This window comes from Schistocerca cancellata, chromosome 4 (assembly GCF_023864275.1).
Source record: "Schistocerca cancellata isolate TAMUIC-IGC-003103 chromosome 4, iqSchCanc2.1, whole genome shotgun sequence".
NCBI classification, from domain to species: Eukaryota; Metazoa; Arthropoda; class Insecta; order Orthoptera; family Acrididae; genus Schistocerca; species Schistocerca cancellata.
Genome location: NC_064629.1, coordinates 701,947,209 through 701,969,266, shown reverse-complemented (window position 1 = coordinate 701,969,266; position 22,058 = coordinate 701,947,209). Strand labels below are relative to the sequence as shown.

Here is a 22,058-nt window from a genome sequence, read left to right as displayed (position 1 = left end):
TATAGTGTCGCAAACAACGGGATACCATATCTAAAAGCTTTTCATAATTTTATATGCAGTTGTAAAGTGAAGCACTCCGTCTTCAGGACACAAGTGGCCCATCGGTACTATCCGACCGCCGTGTCATCCTCAGATGAGGATGTGGATAGAAGGGGCGCGTAGTCAGCACACCGCTCTCCCGGTCGTTGAGATGGTTTTCTTTGAACTGAGCCGCTACTATTCGCTCGAGTAGCTCCTCAATTGGCATCACGAGGCTGAGTGCACCCTGAAAACTGGCAACAGCGCATGGCGGCCCGGACGGTCACCCATCCCAGTGCTGGCCACGCCTGACAGCGCTTAACTTTGGTGGTCCTTCGGGAACGGGTGTTTCCCCTGCGGCAAGGCCGTTGAGTTTTAAAGTTATGTTAAACTTAATTCTGGAAAGGGTACCACTTATGAAATTTCCAGGTATATGTGCGAAGTCATTATGGAAACCCATTGTAGTCTCACTTGTGTTCAGCCCTGTCGTAGGCATTTTTGCATTCTAATAAATCTAAACTCTCCGCCAAATCTGAGTCCCAGTGTTAATGGACAAGATATCTGTCTGCTTTAGAACTAAAATATAGGCTCAAGCTTCATTTTATTTTTAAAGTTGAGTACGGCCACAACCTCGTATTCCGTCACATATAAATTCAAAGTTCATGTATGCTGCCTTGATGTTTGTCATTGCCCTCTCAGAAATTATGGTTTTCTGATACGGTGCTAAAATGACCAGCGTGATTTCTTTAAATATTTTATTCGAGAATCTTAAAATCTGCGTTTGATGACTGGTTTATATTTGTTTCGCAACAAAATGCTGATGGCCTCCATGTTATTGCCCAGGGGGTTTGTCCTCGCGAATAATTCGTTAAACACTTCGATTTGGCTTCACTTTTGCGATAATACTTGTCAGCTAGCATCACAGATGTGAAATACGTGCCCGGTGTTTTATGCCGTGGACCACCTGTATGACACTTCTCACGCTCTCTCTAGCCAAGGAAAATTTGGAAATTTGTGGCAACGTCTTATGGGACCAAACTGCTGAGGTCAGGCCGTCTGGGGTGGCCGAGCGGTTAGGTGCTTCAGTCTGGAACCGCGCGACCGCTACGGTCGCAGGTTCGAATCCTGCCTCGGGCATGGATATGTGTGATGTCCTTAGGTTAGTTAGGTTTAAGTAGCTCTAAGTTCTAGGGGACTGATGACCTCAGATGTTGAGTCCCATAGTGCTCAGAGCCATTTGAACCATTTTGCTGAGGTCATCGGTCCCTAAGCGTACGCACTACTTAGTCTAACTTAAACTAAGTTACGCTAAGGACAACACACACACCCATGCCCGAGGGAGGACTCGAACCTCCGACGGAGGGAGCCGCGCGGACCGTGACAAGACGCCTTAGACCACGCGGCTACTCTAGTCAAGTGTTCTTTTAGTTCTTAGTTTTGATGTGCTGACATGGTAGCCTGTGCTCTCACTCGCTTCATCCGATTACCTACTTTCTGTCCACCACACTCTGTGGTATTGTATAGGTTTTGAAAATGGTCCACTATATCTTGCGTAATAACTGAACGCGGCGTTTTATGCACTCTCCCTTGGTCGTTGGTGATCCTCAGCTACGGATGCTGGTGTATACCATGTAATTAACGTAGGCCTATAGAGACAGTGTGGGAACAGTGGTGAGAAAAGGGGAAGAAACATTCCCTTAGTATGGAAATTCTGCAGAAAAGATAACCTCCAAGAAGTGTCTTGTGCAGGATTACTCGAATATTTAGGACCTCCGTCAACTTCGCCTGTAGGACTGGATGCAAGGCTTGAGAGTTGTTGATGGCACTGTAACCGAAAAGATTAGTCACTATCGTGCAGATGCTCAGGAAACTTAAATGAGAATCGAGGAAGAAAGACGGCTTCCTTTTCGCGATGAATAAATTAAAAGAGTCAGTATTTGATACATGGTGTAAACTCTTTTGTTGCATACATCAAGTAAGGACAGCCACACACGTCTTCCACATCATCGTGAAAATCATCTATGAGATACACAACTAAGTGGTTCGTTTTTCTGCGACACCAGTCGTAAATGGAACGGGGAAGGAAGCCTTTAGTGACAGTAGTAAGTTTTTCGGTCATGTCCTTTACGGTGATCGTACATTAACACCGATCAGATGGATACTGAAGCCGTTACATGCCCTCAATGTCGTGCGGCTTCAGGATGCGTTCAAATCTGTTTATTGAAAAAGTTCAGTGCTGTCGTCACATTGTAGTCATTGTTTTGAATCAGACTAAGAGCCAATTGATTTGATTAACTAAATGTGCCTCAGACGGACATTTCCATGCAATTTGCCATTATCTGACATCTTTACAGTTCAGTATTTTTCTCATACAGGTAACAAAACTTCGAATCGCATCCCTGATGAAAGGTGGAATGAATTAGATTGGACAGTGGCAAACGAATGGTTTAACTGAAACTACAGTAGCAGGTTGTGTGTAGAAGCGCAACTATCAGAAAATTTTTGACTGTAGTATATTCTAGCACTCCGTCTTCAGGTCACAAGTGGCCCATCGGGACCATCCGACTGCCGTGTCATCTTCAGCTGAGGATGCGGATAGGAGGGGCGTGTGGTCAGCACACCGCTACACCGCTCTCCCGGTCGTTATGATGGTTTTCTTTGACCGAAGCCGCTACTATTCGGTCGAGTAGCTCCTCAATTGGCATCACGAGGCTGAGTGCACCCCTAAAAATGGCAACAGCTCATGGCGGCTAGGATGGTCACCCATCCAAGTGCCGGCCACGCCCGACAGCGCTTAACTGCGGTGATCTGACGGAAACCGGTGTATGCACTGCGGCAAGGCCGTTGCCTGTAGTATTTTCTACTAAGCAATTATTGTATCTAACGTAGATAAAATGTTACAATCTTGTCATGAACAGAGTATTGAAAATAAAGGTGTTACATATCCGTACATGACGAGGTACTGGTCAAAACTACAAGAAAAGATCCTATAATTATGCGTACTAAAACCGATACTTAATTATGGGTCATTTTACTCGTGATGAGTAATGTGTAGTATTCGGCGGTGTAGGCAGGAGATAGCATAATAAATTACCACAATACGCACTTGTCGGCAGATGCAAATTCTCGATTAATCACGGAGGTGAGGCATGAGGACTCACAGACTCATAGGGCCATACACTTTGCCAAACAGATGAACGGATGCTGCGTATCACCTATTACTGCGCGATGAATTATCAGCGCTACTGGAGACTGTTACCCTTGCAGAAAGACAACGACTGTCGTTTACGCACGACGGGGCACCAAACGATTTTCTACGGATCGTGCGATCGTATCTCACCGCAGCGTTCCGAGGGGCGTGGATTGGTAGAAGAGGTCCATTAGCAGTTCACCAGACCCGAATCAGTCGTATTTCTGGCTATGGGGCCATTTAAAGACATTGATTTATGCCCAATCCACCGACTATGTACAGACGTTACAGGAACATGTGAACAATGCATTCAATGAAGTCCGGATGGAGCCAGGTGTATTTAAACAGTGCGTCATTCACTGCGAAGAAAAGATGGGGGATCTATCAGAATACTCGGTAACTGCACGCAGTGCTGCCTGTAGTCTTTACTTTTATGTAAGAGAGAGCTGGGATTGATAGGACAGATTGGCTCACATTTCAGTACGTATTGGTTTCCGGACATACAGTTACAGGAGCTTTTCTTCTAGTTTTGACCAGTACTGCCATCTGTGCGTATATGACACTTTTTTGAAACACCCTGTATATTCATACGTTTTGCTGTACCTTGGTTATAAGGTATTCAGGATAATTCTTCCTACTCTATGTCCTATAGCAGCCAGTTGATAGTCTCAGTTCGTTGTCTGCCTGTATCCTGTGCAACTGCGTTAGTGTTTATATAGCAGCTTGCACTCCTCATCACAGAAGCGTCACAGTAGAGTAATTTTCTCCTTTGCGGGTGTCTGTTGTACTTTTCCAGTTATTTGTCATTGCTTTGTTTCTATTTTTGAGACCTTATTCGGTTTTTTACACAGTACGATATGTATAGGGACTATGGTTTTTGTGAGCGGACACAATTAAGATTGGCTGCTGTCCGTAAACAGCTGGAGGTTGCATTGGCCATGGTCAACAGACTTCTGGCTATTGCTCAAAGCTGCGGCGACATCATGGCGCCCATGACAAGAGCTGCAACACCCGTGGTGCCGTTGAAATCCCCTGGTGACCTGGTTATCGCTGCGTCTTCTGATACACAACATGTGATCGGCTGACAGTCTTGAGTTTGTGTGTCAATGGGCGGAAGGTGAAAGATGGAATCGTCCGCATGACTAGCTCCTTAGGCTTTAGCAACCGGTATGAGGTGCTATCCAGTGTTGATAATACTTCTGAGCCAACTCGGGATGCCTCTCCTAATGGGCCAGGGGCTGATTTTCCGACCCAGTCCGGACAAGTACAGAGGGAAGGTATCCTACACACTGGAAGCTTCAACGTTATACGGGTAATGAAGCCCCTCAGGGTTCAAATGGCTCTGAGCACTATGCGACTTAGCTTCTGAGGTCATCAGTCGCCTAGAACTTAGAACTAATTAAACCTAACTAACCTAAGGACATCACACACATCCATGCCCGAGGCAGGATTCGAACCTGCGACCGTAGCGGTCGCTCGGCTCCAGACTGTAGCGCCTAGAACCGCAGGGCCACTCCGGCCGGCAAGCCGCTCAGCGAAATGAGTGCAAGGTGGGAAATAATGCTAGTATGCACTCGGTATGTTTGCCATAGGGTATCGTCCGTAAGGTGCGGAAGGCTCTGCTAGCAGCTATCTAACGCACTGGGTACAACATGTACAAATAGTGGCACATGTTGTCACTAATGATGTCTGCCGCATAGGTTCTGATGCCATCATCGGTTTCTTCCGGTGGATGACTGATTTGGTGAGGACAACTAGCATCGCACGTGGGGTGAAGGCAAAGCTGACTAATTATAGCATCGTACACAGAATGATCGCCATCCTCTGTCTTGCAACAGAGTGGGAGGTCTAAACCAGAGGCTCAGACCGCTCGGCGACGGTATCGGATGCAAATTCCTCTACCTCCACTATCTGGTGGCGAATTGTAGGGTTCCCCTTAACAGGTTAGGCGTGCACTACGTGCAGGAAGAGGTTATTAGGGTAACGGAGTGCTTATGGAGTGCACATGGCGGGTTTTCAGGTTATGGAACACACCTTCCTTTTGGATCAGAGACTAATCGAAGTTACAGCAGCCACCATGATCTCAGAGAGTGCTCGTCCCTGCAGATCGGATATGGAAAAGCTATGCAACTAGGGTTATTCATTTCATTGTTAATTTCAGTATTAGTAAATTGTAGGAGGATCCAAGGAAAGGTCACAGAATTAGTATCACTAATTGAAGGTTATAGTGCTCAGGTAGTATTAGGAGTAGAAAGTTGGTTGAAACAAGAAGTGAATAGCAACTAAATCCTAAGTTCATATTTGAATATTTATCGTAAGGCCAGATTAGTCGCTATTAGTGGAAGCGTATTTATTGCACCAAAGGAATCAATAATATCTAGTGATGTCATCACAGACTCCGAATGTGAATTAATCTGAGTGAAGTTAAGCATTAAAGCTCGGTCAAAGATTGTAAGAGGGTGCGCTTATAGACCTGTAGTGGTGGCTCAAATGGCTCTAAGCACTACGGGACTTAACATCAGAGGCCATCAGTCCCTTAACTTAGAACTACTTAAACCTAACTAACCTAAGGACATCACACACATTCATGCCCGAGGTAGGATTCGAACCTGCGACCGCAGCAGCAGTGCGGTTCCGGACTGAAGCGCCTAGAACAGCTCGGCCACAGACGGTAGTGGTAGAGCGCTTTAAGGAGAACAAGCAGAATATCGTTAGTGATTTCCCTGATCATGTCGTTGTAATGAGAGGCCACTTCAACTTGCCTTGTATAGGCTGGGAGAGTCGTGCTATCAAAACTGGTGCCAGAAACAGGAATTTGTGTGACATTATTTTGTCTTGTGCAAAAATGACTTCGAACAGATAATTATAGAACAAACTCGTGACGGTAGCGTCATAGATGTCCTAGCAACAAACAGACCCCAACTTATCGAATCAGTTAACGAAGAGGAAAGTGACAGTGATCATAGAGCTGTCATAGCAACTATGACAACGGGTTTTACAAACAATGTTAAGAAATGTTGGAAAATATAAATTGCAGAGTATCTGAGTAGTCAACAACAATATTCAGTGCTAAGGACGAAGATGTGGAGCACACATGGGAAAAATTCAAAAGCACCGTTCAGTATGACTTGATCAAGTTTGTTCCAAGCAAGGTGTTAAGGGATGGGAAAGACACACCTTGGTTTAATAGCTGTGTTGTTGGTCGTGTTCGGATACGCCGGCATCCATGCGAGTGGCTGCTCAAAACATGCACAGCGCCGTGGACCCAGGCCGGTGGCGTGAATACTACGGTATGGGTATCATTCACCTGCACTTCCACAGGGCCTGTGGTAGTAATCAAAAGGGTTGGGTTGTTTGGGGAAGAGACCAAACAGCGAGGTCATCGGTCTCATTGGATTAGGGAAGGATGGGGAAGGAAGTCGGCCGTACCCTTTCAAAGGTACCATCCCGCCATTTGCCTGAAGCGATTTAGAGAAATCACGGAAAACCTAAATCAGGATAGCCTGACGGGGGATTGAACCGTCGTCCTCCCGGATGTGAGTCCAGTGTGCTAACCACTGCGCCACCTCGCTCGGTAGTAATCAAAAGGGACCATGACAGTTGTGGACTATCGTACGTGAACTTTATTGCGGAAAACTGGCATCCCGTCATGCTTGATGTCTTCCCGACGGCGATGGCATGGTCCAGCAGTATAGCTGTCCTTGTCACAGGACCAGGGTCGTACTACAGTGGTTACAGGAGCATGATAGTCAACTCACGTTGATGTCTTGACCAACAAATTCGCCTGATCTGAACCAAACGGAAAACAACTGGGACGCTATCGGACACCAGCTACGCGTCCACGAACAGCGCGACCTCTGGGCAGATATCTAGCGCCACACACCTCCAGAAACCTACGTAGGTCATGTCAAATCCATGTCACGGAGAACCGCTACTGCATAGTTTTTCAAAGATGGGCTAACACCCTATTAATCGGATAGTCATGATGTTTTCGCTCATCAGTGTATGTGGTTATGCCACTGACGTCGCTTTAGTAGGCAACTCCACGGCCACACTATACCGAATAATGGTGCTTCATTTGCCTCAGGTCAGTCTCAGATAAGGAACACTAAGCGTACCACCACCACCAATTACCGAGTCCTTGACTTGAGGTACTATGGTGCAAGGCTGTTAAAATATAAAATGGCTGTACCAGGTCCTTTTTATGTGAACCGAGCAAAGAATTTAGGGTAAATTTATTTAGTGACTGGAAAATCAATTTATACAGGCTTGCTTAACAAAGTTTAAATTTGGGTAGAGATTCCAGCTTCCCTTAAGATATGACGACTCACCTGACTCCCTCTGTTACATGACAAGCAAGCATCAGATCGTAGGGATGCTGAGATTTGTCGAATGATAGTGTGTAAGAAGTTCGTGATAAAGAATCTCAGTTTAATTTTTGTTAAGTTTTATCTCCATTAAAAGTTAAAGTTTATAAATCAATATAATCCACTAACGAGTCTGTATAACGAACTATTTTCCCATTATGCACTGACGAGAAAAAATCGCAGCACCAAGAAGGAGTTGTGTTACATAAAGGAAAGTTGGTAGGCGTGTTTCCACAACTGAAAGATGATGTCTGTTCAGTTTTAGCGCCGGTCGCATAAAAGTGGCGCCAGTAGCGCCATTATGAGGATGCAAATCAGGTTTGCTTGAAATACGCACTGTAATGATCTTGAGCGTTAGTTGCCTCTGAGATTGGATGTTGTGAGTTGATGATAGTCAAGAATGCCTTTAAGGCGACAAAGACGCCATTATCAACACAGCTCTGACAGTGTGTTTACACGAGATGGTGTAATAGGGCTACGAGAAGCTAGATGTTCCCTCTACGATATTGCAGAAAAACTTGGCAGGAATGTAGCCACTGTACATGATTACTGGCAGCAGTGATCACGAGAATGTACGCTTTCAAAAAGTCCGGCCTCCGAACGGCCGCTTGGCACTACCAAGAGGGAAGACCATTGTGATCGGCCTATGGCTCTGGCGCACCGTACTGAATCTACAACAGTACGAGGTGCATTCAAGTTCTAAGGCCTCCGACTTTTTTGTCCGGACTGGAAAGAGGTAGAAACATGCGCATTGTTTTAAAATGAGGCCGCGTTCATTGTCAATACGTCCCAGAGATGGCAGCACTGTACGGCAGATGCAATTTTACCGCCAGCGGCGAGAATGAGAACTGTTTTAAATACTTAAAATTGCGACATTTTCCTTACTTGAACAAGTTGAAGGAGACATGTGGTGATGGAGTTATGGATGTGTCGAAAGTGCGTTCGTGGGTGCCACAGTTTAATGAAGGCAGAACATCGTGTGACAACAAACCGAAACAACCTCAGGCTCGCACAAGCCGGTCTGACGACATGATCGAGAAAGTGGAGAGAATTGTTTTGGGGGATCGCCGAATGACTGTTGAAAAGATCGCCTCCAGAGTTGGCATTTATGTGGGTTCTGTGCACACAATCCTGCATGACGACCTGAAAATGCGAAAAGTGTCATCCTGGTGGGTGCCACGAATGCTGACGGACGACCACACGGCTGCCCGTGTGGCATGTTGCCAAGCAATGTTGACGTGCAACGACAGCATGGTTCAAATGTCTCTGAGCACTATGGGACTCAACTTCTGAGGTCATTAGTCCCCTAGAACTTAGAACTAGTTGAACCTAACTAACCTAAGGACATCACACACATCCATGCCCGAGGCAGGATTCGAACCTGCGACCGTAGCGGACGCTCGGTTCCAGACTGTAGCGCCTAGAACCGCACGGCCACTCCGGCCGGCAACGACAGCATGAATAGGACTTTCTTTTCCTCGGTTGTGACAATGGATGAGACGTGGATGCCATATTTCAATCCAGAAACAAAGCGCCAGTCAGCTCAATGGAAGAACACAGATTCACCGCCACCAAAAAAATTTCGGGTAACCGCCAGTGCTGAAAAAATGATGGTGTCCATGTTCTGGGACAGCGAGGGCATAATCCTTACCTATTGCATTCCAAAGGGCACTACGGTAACAGGTGCATCCTACGAAAATGTTTTGAAGAACAAATTCCTTCCTGCACTGCAACAAAAACGTCCGGGAAGGGCTGCGCGTGTGTTGTTTCACCAAGACAACGCACCCGCACATCGAGCTAACGTTACGCAACAGTTTCTTCGTGATAACAACTTTGAAGTGATTCCTCATGCTCCCTACTCACCTGACCTGGCTTCTAGTGACTTTTGGCTTTTTCCAACAATGAAAGACACTCTCCGTGGCCGCACATTCACCAGCCGTGCTGCTATTGCCTCAGCGATTTTCCAGTGGTCAAAACAGACTCCTGAAGGAGCCTTCGCCGCTGCCATGGAATCATGGCAGCAGCGTTGTGAAAAATGTGTACGTCTGCAGGGCGATTACGTCGAGAAGTAACGCCAGTTTCATCGATTTCGGGTGAGTAGCTAATTAGAAAAAAAGTCGGAGGCCTTAGAACTTGAATGCACCTCGTAGTTTGAACGGCATTTGGCACCTCAGTGACACAACGAACCGTTACATATTGGTTATTCCAAGAACAGCTCCGAGCCAGACGCCCAATAGCGAGCATTCCATTGACCCCAAAACCACGGCCGTTTGCAATGTCATTGGTGTCAAAGGAGAGCTCATCGTCGGCAGGATGGACGTCTGTTGCTTTTTCTGATAAAAGCTGGTTCCGCCTCGGTGCCAGTGATGGCCGGTTATTTGTCAGAATGAGGCCAGTTGAGGGCCTGCAATCAACCTGTCTGCATGCTAGACACACTGGACTCACACGTGGGGTTAAGATCTGGGGTGCTATTTCGTATGACAACAGGAGCACTCTCGTGGTTTAACCCATGCAACCTGATTGGCAATTTGTTCTCCAGTCTGGTGATTAGATCTGTTGTGCTGCAATTCATGAACAGCATTCCAAGGGCTGATTTCCATCAAGATAACGCTCGCCCACATGCGGCTGTTGAACCCAACATGCTGTTAAGAGTGTTAACGTGTTGCCTTGGACTGCTCAACCATCAGATCTGTCTGCAGTCGAGTATATGTGGAACATCATCAGACGACAACTCCAGCCTCATCCACAAACTGCATTTACCGTCCCTGTAATGACCAACCACGTGTAAACAGACATGGAACTCCATACCACAAACTGACATCCGACACCTGTACGACACAATGCATGCACGTTTGCATGCTTGCATTCAACATTCTGGAGATTACATCGTTTATTAATGTACCAGCGTTTCAAATTTGCAATGGCTTATCTCACGCTTACATTAATCTTTGATCTCGCAATTTTAATCACCTATTATGTTGCCTAGACAAATGTATTCCCTAAATTTCATTATTCTACATTCATTATTTTTTGGTGTTGCAATTTCTTTCCGTCTGTGTATTCTGATATTGGCAATGTCTGTTTATGCATCAGCCATGCTCTCGCACGAGAACAGTATTGTTCTCATGATGCGCTTAAGAAAAATCACAGTAAACAGAATGAAAATGACGAAGTAGTGTAAAAAATGAAAGTCAACTGGATTAATGTCCAGAGTCTTAATGACTTTTCATTTGTTGCGTTAAATTAACAGCACCAAAGATTGGTCACTTACAGCTTACCTGATCATCCCTGCCTGAACAGAAGAGGTATTTGTTCCTCAGTACCTCACACAGCTGGTATGTGCCTATCCATTTCTCTCTCAGGCGACAACATTCGATCTATGTGGACGCTGGTAAGCGGTTAGCTCTAGTCGTCTTAAATGTCTACGGGACGTGCATAGATGTAGTTCCGGATAATGAAGACGTCTGTTCTGTCAAAACCGAATACGACGACTCGTTCAGAGCATGTCGACCGACGCAGTGATCCTTTCTGCCGTTGATCTTTATGTTCCACATACTTACCGTCGACGGTACGTGCTTGTCGACAGAACATCCTTTTATGATCAGCCGCGCAGCGTGGTGAGCACACTGTTTACGTGTATACTGTTCGGTCAGAAGTGTTAATAGAACAACTCCATCTTTTCTGATATGTAACGCACCTGCATGCCTGTCGACACCTCCGGCGTCCAATTATTTTTATATATAAGAGTACATGTGCATAAACGTTGTAGAATGTTTTGTTTTAGTCTGCTCTCAACGGTTGCAGGCTGCACCGTGAGGCTGTCATTTGTAATAAATAATGCTCTGATACATTATACTCACTATTGTATGAACACAGTGCAGAGAGGTTCTAGCAAACAGTAAGAGCTTTAAAATTAAGAGAGATTTCACATCCTTCTTGAGCTCTAAAATCTTATAGATTTTAAATATTATATTTAGGTCTAAAATCAAAGAGTAAAAATACACATATATACATATGACGAGGTAGTCCGCAGGCAATATGTAGAATATTGGAATGTGTGCATAATACAGTCACGTGAAGTCAAAAGCATCACTTGAAAAGAACATAAGGACAAGTGAGCAGATTTGAGAGAAGTTACAGACACAGGACTTCTTTGTTTGATGTCGCTAGCATTATGAGTATTCTGTCTCGTAGCCTGAAAACTGTCATAGGGAAAGACTCTCATCCGCCAGAATGAGGGATATTTTATGAACTATAACTGCATTACAACTTGAAGTATTGTATTCGTTTCACTGCAGATACAACACAATATTCCTTAAATCAATGAAATGGATCAAAATTTAACAGGCGGCCACGTGTTACTGTACTGTGTGAGTAAATGTATTGCGTAGCGTCACCTAAGTTCTAGTAAATAAAAATGAAATTTATATGCTGGTAGCATCTCTCACAACGCCAGTATTGTCACTATTTAGTGTTATCCAAGGGGTTTAATGCGCAGAGTATAATGAAATCGTTAAAAAATTAACTGTATCAATAATGGAATGACTGCTGTTAAACTCACAGAAAAGAGATGTTTCCGTTGGAGCCAGACTTCCTGTAGAAAATGTAATTTATAAATAACTTGTCAGAGTCAGACACTTTTCTTAGACAATATTTATTGACACAACGCATATCGGCAACATGGTGCCACCATCTGTTACTTTGAAGTTCAGTTTGATTTAATATTACTGAATGTAATCACACTGTATAACATGTGTCATAACATAAATATGGTTATAGGAAAAAATTTGCATTCTTATTCTATGAGCTGTCATAGCAACTGAAATAAGTTTCATCTTTTCATTTAAGAATGTAAATAACTGCATTTGAAAGTGTGATGTGACTGTTTTGTGTTTGTTCTTGTACTCTGTGTGCCAGATAGGGACATATCAGCAAAAATGTTGGTAACGACGTCACTGACGTTATTTAAACATACAACAAACGTAATGTTGCACACTAAAATAAATAAATCTTTCTGGACAGGGACAAATTTCGGTACATTGCCTCACTGGCACACCAAGTAAAATAGACCTCATCACACTTTAAAAGAATCTGTAACTAAAAAGTGATGTAGATATGACTGTAGGCTACGTGATGATGACGACATACTGCCGGAGCGTGTAGTGTCAATAATACATATTGGACAAAAAAGTGACGGAAGCTGAAAAATTATCTTACAGATTTTTTAATACATTCACAATCCCAAAAATTTATATATAAGATGGATAAATTAAAGTTAAATATAATCTGCATTTTCCTTTCTGTTACTACCCCAGGCAAATGCAGCTAGTGAATCAGCACAACGCTCCAGCGAACGAGTGTAAAACCCGGGTAAGATAAAAAATTCGTCTCTTCATGATTATTCTCGAACTCTGCATCAGAGTGGTTAGCCACAACTGAAAAACATATGCTTTCCTGATAACCGGAGGTCGATTTAACCTAGCTGACACACATAAATTTTGTGCTGAATCGGGGCTCGAGTTCAGTCCACTGCCTTCTGAGGATAATTCTCCTACCGAATGATCTATCCAGGCACGCCTTACAGACAACCTTAAGACTGATAATCAGTTCCTTTCTACAAGAGTATTATCCCCAGATATATCAATCACAAAAACATTAAAGCCAGAATGACAGACCCACTATTGACTGCTAAAAGGACGTTCTACATAAACATTATACTGACTTGCACAGCGAGTAGTATTTCAGATAGCAGAAATAATGGAATTAGTTCAGAGGATTTAAAGTGTCAAAGGTGACATGACATTAAAAATGGAGAACACACGAGGACTGTACCAGGAAGGAGTGGTAAGTCGGACCTGACCTTTCGAAAGGAATGATTGACATGAATCAGGGAAAACCCAAGACTGGATGTCCGTATGAAGATTTGGTTCGTTCAGCGTTCACGCGTCGCGAATACAAGTCAATATCGTCTGCGTTCTATGGGTGCAGGAGTGGATATGGAGCGTAATTGCGGAATCGTACTGAAAATTTTGTGTAGTAGGGAGTCCTGCAATAATAAATCGGACGCCAGGTCAATGATTACTATCGCAAAAAACTAACATTTTCTCTTTGCACTGTAGATTTTCTAGTAGTTTCATTCATTGTGGTTAACTCGATGGGGCAAGGTCTCATCACACCATCTAACATATTCTACGTAGCTTAGAATTTAGTTACGGGTCATTCTTTGCCGGATGCTGGTCCTTACCATCTTGGTGTATGGCCATAATATTGACGCGTCCACATCAGTCTGAGTAGCACTTCACTTCGTTTGGCCTAAAATTCGCGGAAAATTCTTTTGCTTCGTGTATAGTTGACACCGCAGTGTTGTCACCTCCTTCGAAATAGAAGCATTTCACTGTCAACTGTCGCAGTGTTGGATCCTCAATTCGAGATGTGCTACGCTGTTGCTTAGCTTGTGTGCAATGCGTATGTTTGGCCTAGTGCCGAACACACCGCTGACATTTCTCTGCCTCGTGATGACTGAGTGTTGTGTGATGTCCTTAGGTTAGTTAGGTTTAAGTAGTTCTAAGTTCTAGGGGACTGATGACCATAGATGTTAAGTCCCATAGTGCTCAGAGCCATTTTTTGAACACCGCTGACAAAGATCACAAGAACGTGACACGATGACAGTGCACATCTACTGGGTGATGTCATCTTCATCGATGGCGTTCGTAGGCATCTCGTTTTCAGATATATGATGGGATCAGCCGACACCACGATTAGGCATCACGATATCTCACAGTTTGTAGGAGACGTAGGACACAGGTATTAATCACTCTGGGGATTCAGTCTGCGCGTTTGGCATTTAAATCACCATCGACAATAGCGGACAACAATGCCTCGAATTCTTTCAGCTATAGAGGGCACTTAGTAGGAGCAGCACCTTACGAAGGTAATTCTTCCCTCCTCTGTCTTCCGCGTAGCAACAGACATTGACAGCCGGAAAAGTTAGGGAAAAAATGGTTCAAATGGCTCTAAGCACTATGGGACTTAACATCTGAGGTCATCAGTCCCCTAGACTTAGAACTACTTAAACCTAACTAACCTAAGGACATCACACACACCCATGCCCGAGACAGGATTCGTACCTGCAACTGTAGCAGCAGCGCGTTTCCGGACTGAAGCGCCTAGAACCGCTCGGCACAGCGTTCGGCCAGTTAGGGAAAACCATGACCCAATGAATAGTACACTATGTAGTCATTTGAAGGTGAATAACTACTAGTATGTAACCTTCCTACCAAATATAAAACAAACAATGAGTCTAGTGAATCCTTCTGATGCATTAACTTTAATGTATGAGATTTTATTAACAACATTCTATGTGGTAAGTACTGAATACCTTTTCTTAGTATCAGAAGGCTATACCTCAAAGAAAAGTTATAGCAGTGTCAAATTCTGTGGCACTATAATTTACACTAGCGCATTGTACAGAAAATAACAGATATCATTGTTGTGTCAAACGGCTGGGTTGACATCTTCACTAGCAACAGTGTAGTGAATTTCATTTTGCTCAGAAACTGTGAATCACTATTCTGTGAAGAATCAACTGCTTATATCTCTCAGAAAGCTGCGTTAGTGACAAATTACGAGCATTAACTGTACCTCCTACCCTGATAACAGTACTGAGAGCGATTTACTTCGTAGGCTTTCCCGGAGTAATAAGTCTTGAAAGTCTCTTCGGGTTTGCTGCCGGATCCTAAAATCAACTCTATTCAATATCTTCAGGAGAACGCTGCTGACTCAGCAGAAGAAGAAGCGTTCTCCTAAAGATAATCAACAGTTGGATCGCCGAAATATTGAATCGAGTTGATTTTAGGATCCGGCAGCAAACCCGCAGAGAATTTCGAGAGCGATTTAGTTTGTTTTTAATTAATTGTGGACTTTGCCTTCGGTCACGAGCGTTTCGATTGTTGATCGCTATAAAAGACGGTAAGACGAAGAAACAGACCTCCGTATACTGACATGAATGACAATTACAAACAACTGTGAAGAATTCATTTATATGTTTATACACTGATGAAGATACCAGATGTATGTGGTAAGCTACGACCTTAACTAGGAATTACCTAGTCTTACAAGCTAAGAGAAACCCTTACGCGGAATCTATACACATTTATTTTAATTATCGTTCAGTTCCTCAGTTCAAAAACGCGCAAAGTACTAGAGTGTCAAGTCAGTAGGTGTTAATAAAAGTAAAAGTGTTAAACTGCTTTGTGGTAGAGCCTCCCAACCGCAGCAAAAACGCTTCGCGGTAAAAACACGAGATCTGCAAGGAACATCGTGGAGTACCTTAAGCTTTCACTTAAAAAAAACTAAAACTCCTCCCGAACAGGCCATAAAGGTCCAACGGTACTGACCTGCCGTAGAGTCCTCCTCAGCCCATAGGCGACACTGGATGCCCTGAATATCTGAACGAGAATGTCTGTTAAGATTTGTCTGTGTTTGTCCCTTTTTGGCACTGTTAAATATGTTTTGAAGAAGAACGCCAGAAAGCTCTGTTGGTTCAGTGACTTGTTTCATTGACATGTTTGTGCATCTTTCTTCGTGCAGGCCCTAGCTTCGATTCCAACCAACAGGTAGGTTGTGTCTAACATTTAGAGTTCTGGAAGATTTAAATAATTTCACGTTACCAAAATGCTTTGAAAAATCAAGTAAATTCTATGTTTTGTGTGAATAGCGACGCTCTCTGTTCAGGAAGTGGTTCAGCTTCGTTTGTTCCTCTTCTTGGGTTTACATAACAAACCGGCTTTCAGTATCAGATGGAGGCTTTTCACATATTTCGTTCAAGATTCTCGATTTTTCGTAGCAATGCGAACGTAGCTCTTACGGGCTTGTTAAGAGGTCAAATCCTTGATTTAGGCACAGGAAGATGGTCAGTTGCAAATGTAGTTGGTTCTCTGTTTGCACCTATATAAATTACTTGATTCATGGATACATTGAACACAAGGACAGTTGTCATTTTAAAGCTCTTTACAACGTCGGTTTATTAACTGCACAGAACGGAGTCCGAGAAGCTGATAATGATTGAGGTACAATGTGTGACGTCGCGAAAATCAGCTGTTAATGTTGTACATTTTGCACTCAGGCGTTGTAACTTGCGTAATAAAGCCAGATAAGGAATAATTATAATTTTTTGGAAAGGACTTGGTTGCGAAGGTGACTCAGAGATCACTCCCTTAGTTTAAAGAGCTATATTGACTGTTAATATACCGTGACTGTTTAGAAAATATGAAAACGTGTTACAAATACCACTGTCAGTCACAAAATTTGTTGAGTACTTAAATGCCACCTGTTTTTCTGTTGAGTTGTTTGTGATATGCTGTTTCACGTTACCTTTAGAAGTTTGTGAACACTGTCTAACAAGTTCAAAGAAGCCATAGAAATGGAGGTAGGAAGAAAGCCACGTTGCAAAAGCTAAGTAATTATTTACAAAAAATGTGATGCTCACAGCAGACCAACATACAAAGAGACGTCGCTTCTTATTGCGTTATCCTTCTCTTTCTCCACAGTATGACCACAGCATGCATCAGGTCTATATAGGCAAACATTAATACGTATGTGCTCTTCTTTCAAACGTTTTTGTGCTGCCCCCTCTAGCCTGATGATGAAGTCTAACCTCGAAACATGCTGCTAATTAAATAATTTATGTAGTCAACAAGTTTTGTGGCTGGCAGAGGTATTTATAAAGTTTTTTCACTCCTATAGTGAATCAAATCAGACTGACAAAGTGACATGAATGGTTTCTGTTCATGCGACGATACTACGATACTACTCGTATTTTTGTATGACTCATTGCAACTGATTATATGGAATTTGTGTAAAGCCAGTTATAAGATTGAGAATTTAAGGTTCTGATTCAAATACATCTAATGAATTCTTAATGGCATGAAAATTTCGCTTAAATTAAATATTTGTAACGTTTCTACATTTTGGAGTAGTGAAAATGTTAGTTGTGAAAAGTGTCACACCGTAACTGCTATCGTATGGTACACCGTGCGAGAAAGGAATCACAAATATCGTTGTTTGACAACTTGTTCCTCCACATGCTTCTTCCTCGAGAAGCAGTTAAGTACTTAAAGTTACCTTCGACCAGGTAATTTTAGACAAAGTATAGAGATCACGTCGCGATGTCAATCGTTTCTGAGTGAAAGTAATCTGGTGATATCAAACGATAGCTCATTTGCAAATAACGAGTGCGTAAACTGCAAATTACGAAAGAGCATTAACACTATTCCACGTAACAACATACTTTGCAAACGGGGAGTAAGTATTCTGGTCGTAAAGTAATAATTATTGATGGATGATTCATATACGTTAACGTATAGATGAAAATCGTATGATAGAAATGATTTCTATAAACCTGGAAGCCTTGAAGATTTGAAAGAGATGAATAATCGGAGTTAGCAACCGCAATAAAATTGCGGATAATGGTGTATATGCTGTTCATGTTCTTGTTTTTTTTATTATGATTATTCAGACAGAATACTGGTATTAGAGTTGTCAAGAGGAAGCGACGAATGTTGCCTTGCTCCGTGAAAAACTATAGGCAATAGAGTTCCATTGTAGTCCATTCTACGGTCCTCACATCGCAGGAGACATGTCTTCAGAGAAATTGTTCCATCTATATAGAACTACTTAATTTATTCCTTTTACTTCAAAGTAACAAGGAGTTTTCATGACGTCGTATCGGCAGTAAGCGATTCAGACCCGGCCAGTGTGTGGCAATGAAACAGAAGGTGTCTCACTGATTTCTGTTAGATATTAGCAAACTTGCGAATTTATTCAGCAATAGCATAGATATAAGGCTTTGACATTAATGTCATTATTTACGCCACGTTCTTATTGGTGCACGTGGCCAGCAGACTAACCTCTTTCCGGATATTCGAGTCCATCAGACTATGGGTTGACCTTTTACGCTGTGTTTTCTGATGACTGTGAGGTAACACGGGGTAAGTCGCAGGACACTGAGGCACCGGAGCAGGGAGTAGCTACCCTAATCAATATCACCTCCACACACACACACACACTTTATGTATGGACAGCGCAGTCACAGTCCTTCGCACACTCCCTTGCTATGATCACAAAAGACTCTCAGAGGAGAATGGTAAGGTCAGGCACTCTCTACATCTACATTCTATACATTCTGAAAATGACGTTGTCTCTCAAGGCGGAGGACAGTTTTCGTTTGCATCATAGCGTCCTATATCCTTTCCATTTCATGCGTGCGTGGATCTAAGGAAGACTGACACATTATCAGTTTAATTTTCGTGAGTTGTGTGCATAGAACGGCAGGATTCTCCAAGATCCTTCGCCTATTTTGACTCTCCAATGTTAAGTATGAAGGACGAGCGAGAAGGAGCGAGAAGGAAAAAACAATGATTTTAAGAATGAGAATTTCACTCTGCAGCGGAGTGTGCGCTGATATGAAACTTCCTGGCAGATTAAAACTGTGTGCCCGACCGAGAGTCGAACTCGGGACCTTTGCCTTTCGCGGGCAAGTGCTCCACCAACTGAGCTACCGAAGCACGACTCACGCCCGGTACTCACAGCTTTACTTCTGCCAGTACCTCGTCTCCTACCTTCCAAACTTTACAGAAGCTCTCCTGCGAACCTTGCAGAACTAGCACTCCTGAAAGAAAGGATATTGCGGAGACATGGCTTAGCCACAGCCTGGGGGATGTTTCCAGAATGAGAATTCTCATTCTGGAAACATCCCCCAGGCTGTCTCGGTCGGGCACACAGTTTTAATCTGCCAGGAAGTTCAATGATTTTAAGCTTGAAAGAGTAGTCACTGAGATACTGCTGCTGTGTTAGAACGTATATTGTTGTATGTAACAAGGTTTTTCTATACGAACTTTGGCTATCGCAGGTGGAGTCCATTTCAATAAAATTCTTCCATATCTACATCTACATCTATACTCGGCGAGCCACCTTATGGTGTACGGCGGAGTGTACTTTGTGCACCACTGTCACTTCCTTCTTTCCCTGTTCAAGTCGCCAATCGTCCTCGTGAAGAACGATTGTCAGTAAGCCTCTGTGTGAGCTTGAATTTCTCTAATTTTACATTCTTGGTATTTTTGCGAGATATAAGTAGATGGCAGCAATGTATCAGTTGAGTTTTCTAAGAGCATACGCTCTTGTAATTTTAACAGTAATCCACACATCTCTCGTAGCGTCTCCCACTAAGTCGGATGATCGTCTTCGTGACGCTTTCACGCTTACTAAATGAAACTGTGACGAAATGTGCTGCTCTTCTTTGACTTTTCTGTATTTTCTCTAGCAATCCTATCTGGTACGGATTTCAAACTGACGAGCAATGTTCAATTACTGATCACAAGGGGTTTTGTAAACTACTACGTTCGTGGATTGACAACACTTCTTGAGCATTCTTCTAGTGGATTTCAGTCTGTCTATCTCTTCTACCATTAGTATCAGGCGGTCGTTCCACTGTAAATCGTTCTGTACGCATAGTCCAGCACATTTAATAGATGTGACTGCTTCTAATAATTGTTCCGCAGTTGTGTAATTATACAAGAATGGGTTTTCCTGCCTTTTTATGCGCAGTATGTTACGTTTGTTTACCTTGAGGGTCAGCTACTAATCCCTGCACCAAGAGTGGATCATTTGTAGGTCTTCATGCATTTGGCTACGATTTTCTAGTGTTCCGACTTCTCTGTCTATATTAGCATAATCCTCGAAAAGCCTGATGGTTCCTCCGACGTTATCCACAAAGTCGTTCAAATATGAAGTGGAAAGTATATTCTTATAATACTCCTTTAGCATACGCCCCAAGTTACTTTTACGTCTGAAGATTTCTCTCCTTTAAGAATAACATTTTGCAATCTGTTTGCTTGGTGTATCATCGCGTCATAGTTTGATAAGTAGCCAAAACATTGATAGTTCTATTACATAATTACGCGGTTGCGCACCCGATGTAATTGAAAAAAAACACCTTTTTATTCGGTTTTTCTTCGTTTGTTGCAAATGGTATGCTCGTCTCATTCACCGTGCCAGTGGTTTCTAAATTGCTCGAACCCTCTATTCGGCACACCCACAAACTATTGTTTGAGAATTTTAATGAGGGCTCTGAAAACTATCACGCAAAAACGAGCCTTTCCTGCATGGCAAGTCGCCACGGTAGATCCGTAACTCATCTCCATCTTAAACGACACTTGTTAAGTTGTTTCGCGGCGGTTTTCCCTAAGCAGTGCTTCCGCTCTGTAGACTTCACGCTGTGCACGCGCTGAAAGTGGCTGGCCGGAATGCAGTTCACATGCTACGTGTTTCCTCTCTGTTTTAAATCGTTCCACTTGGTGGACACTTCCCAATTTTTTCGCCAAGTTCACATCCTCATTGAACACTGATGTTCTCATAGTTTGGACAAAATAATGTGGACAGCTGTCTACTAGGGTTTACGGCTCTTTCCGTACCAAACCAACCTAAGAACTTTATATAAATCATGAATAGCTATCAATAATCCACCTCCGTAGCTGATGTTAATGCACGTTACTGAGGTATCGCTGAACCAAGAGGTAGCCGTTTCGAATCACGCTGGTTGAACTAGTTTCTCCTGTATTCAGTCTCACATCGCTGTGGAGTGTCTCATAGAATGATAATATGTGAAACTACTGACCATCGTTCGTCCTATTGGGTGGGAAGTTAAGCTCGGCTGCCATTTCGGTACTATTCTGTGAATTAATCTAGGTGCTATGATCACGTTTCACCTTCTCTCTGACTGTAATCAATAAATGACACCACAAGTATTCACATGAGTCATGTATTGTATGCAAAACACGTACTCTTATGACAGAGGACTGACATTTCGCGCCGGCCGCGGTGGACGTGCGGTTCTAGGCGCTCCAGTCCGGAGCCGCGCTGCTGCTACGGTCGCAGGTTCGAATCCTGTCTCGGGCATGGGTGTGTGTGATGTCCTTAGGTTAGTTAGGTTTAAGTAGTTCTAAGTTCTAGGGGACTGATGACCACAGCAGTTGAGTCCCATAGTTCTCAGAGCCATTTGAACCATTTGACATTTCGCGATGGGAAATGTCCAGCGAACATTGATAAACAAAATATCTTTTTGTGATTCTTGAGTTTCTCCCGGCGTATTTGATAATCAAAATATCCACGGGTGTACTGCGGGTCTACAGTGTCCAACGGGCACAATATTTCAGCGATCATACTTGTCGCCACCATCAGGTGAACTGACGGATTGAGCTCCTGTGGGAAAATGGCCCGCATTTTGAAGAAACACCGGGTCGGAACTGTGTTTTGTCCTCCGAATAAAACTCGTGCCCTGGTGGGGAGCGCCAAAGACGACCTCGGTTTGAGGAAGGCCGTCGTGTACCAGATTCCGTGTCAATGAGGCAAGTCGTATATTGGTCAGACGATGCGTACCGTCGAGGATCGATGCCGTGAACACCAGAGGCACACTCGACTGATGTATC

General features: G+C 43.4%; 1 protein-coding gene and 1 pseudogene across 2 annotated transcripts in view; one reads left to right on the top strand and one right to left on the bottom strand.

Moving 5' to 3' along the window:
• LOC126184867 (uncharacterized) overlaps positions 1-22,058 on the top strand; it is a 516,759-nt gene that overhangs the window by 269,173 nt on the left and 225,528 nt on the right. The window lies entirely within an intron of this gene.
• LOC126185991 (5S ribosomal RNA) lies at positions 2,750-2,867 on the bottom strand (annotated as a pseudogene).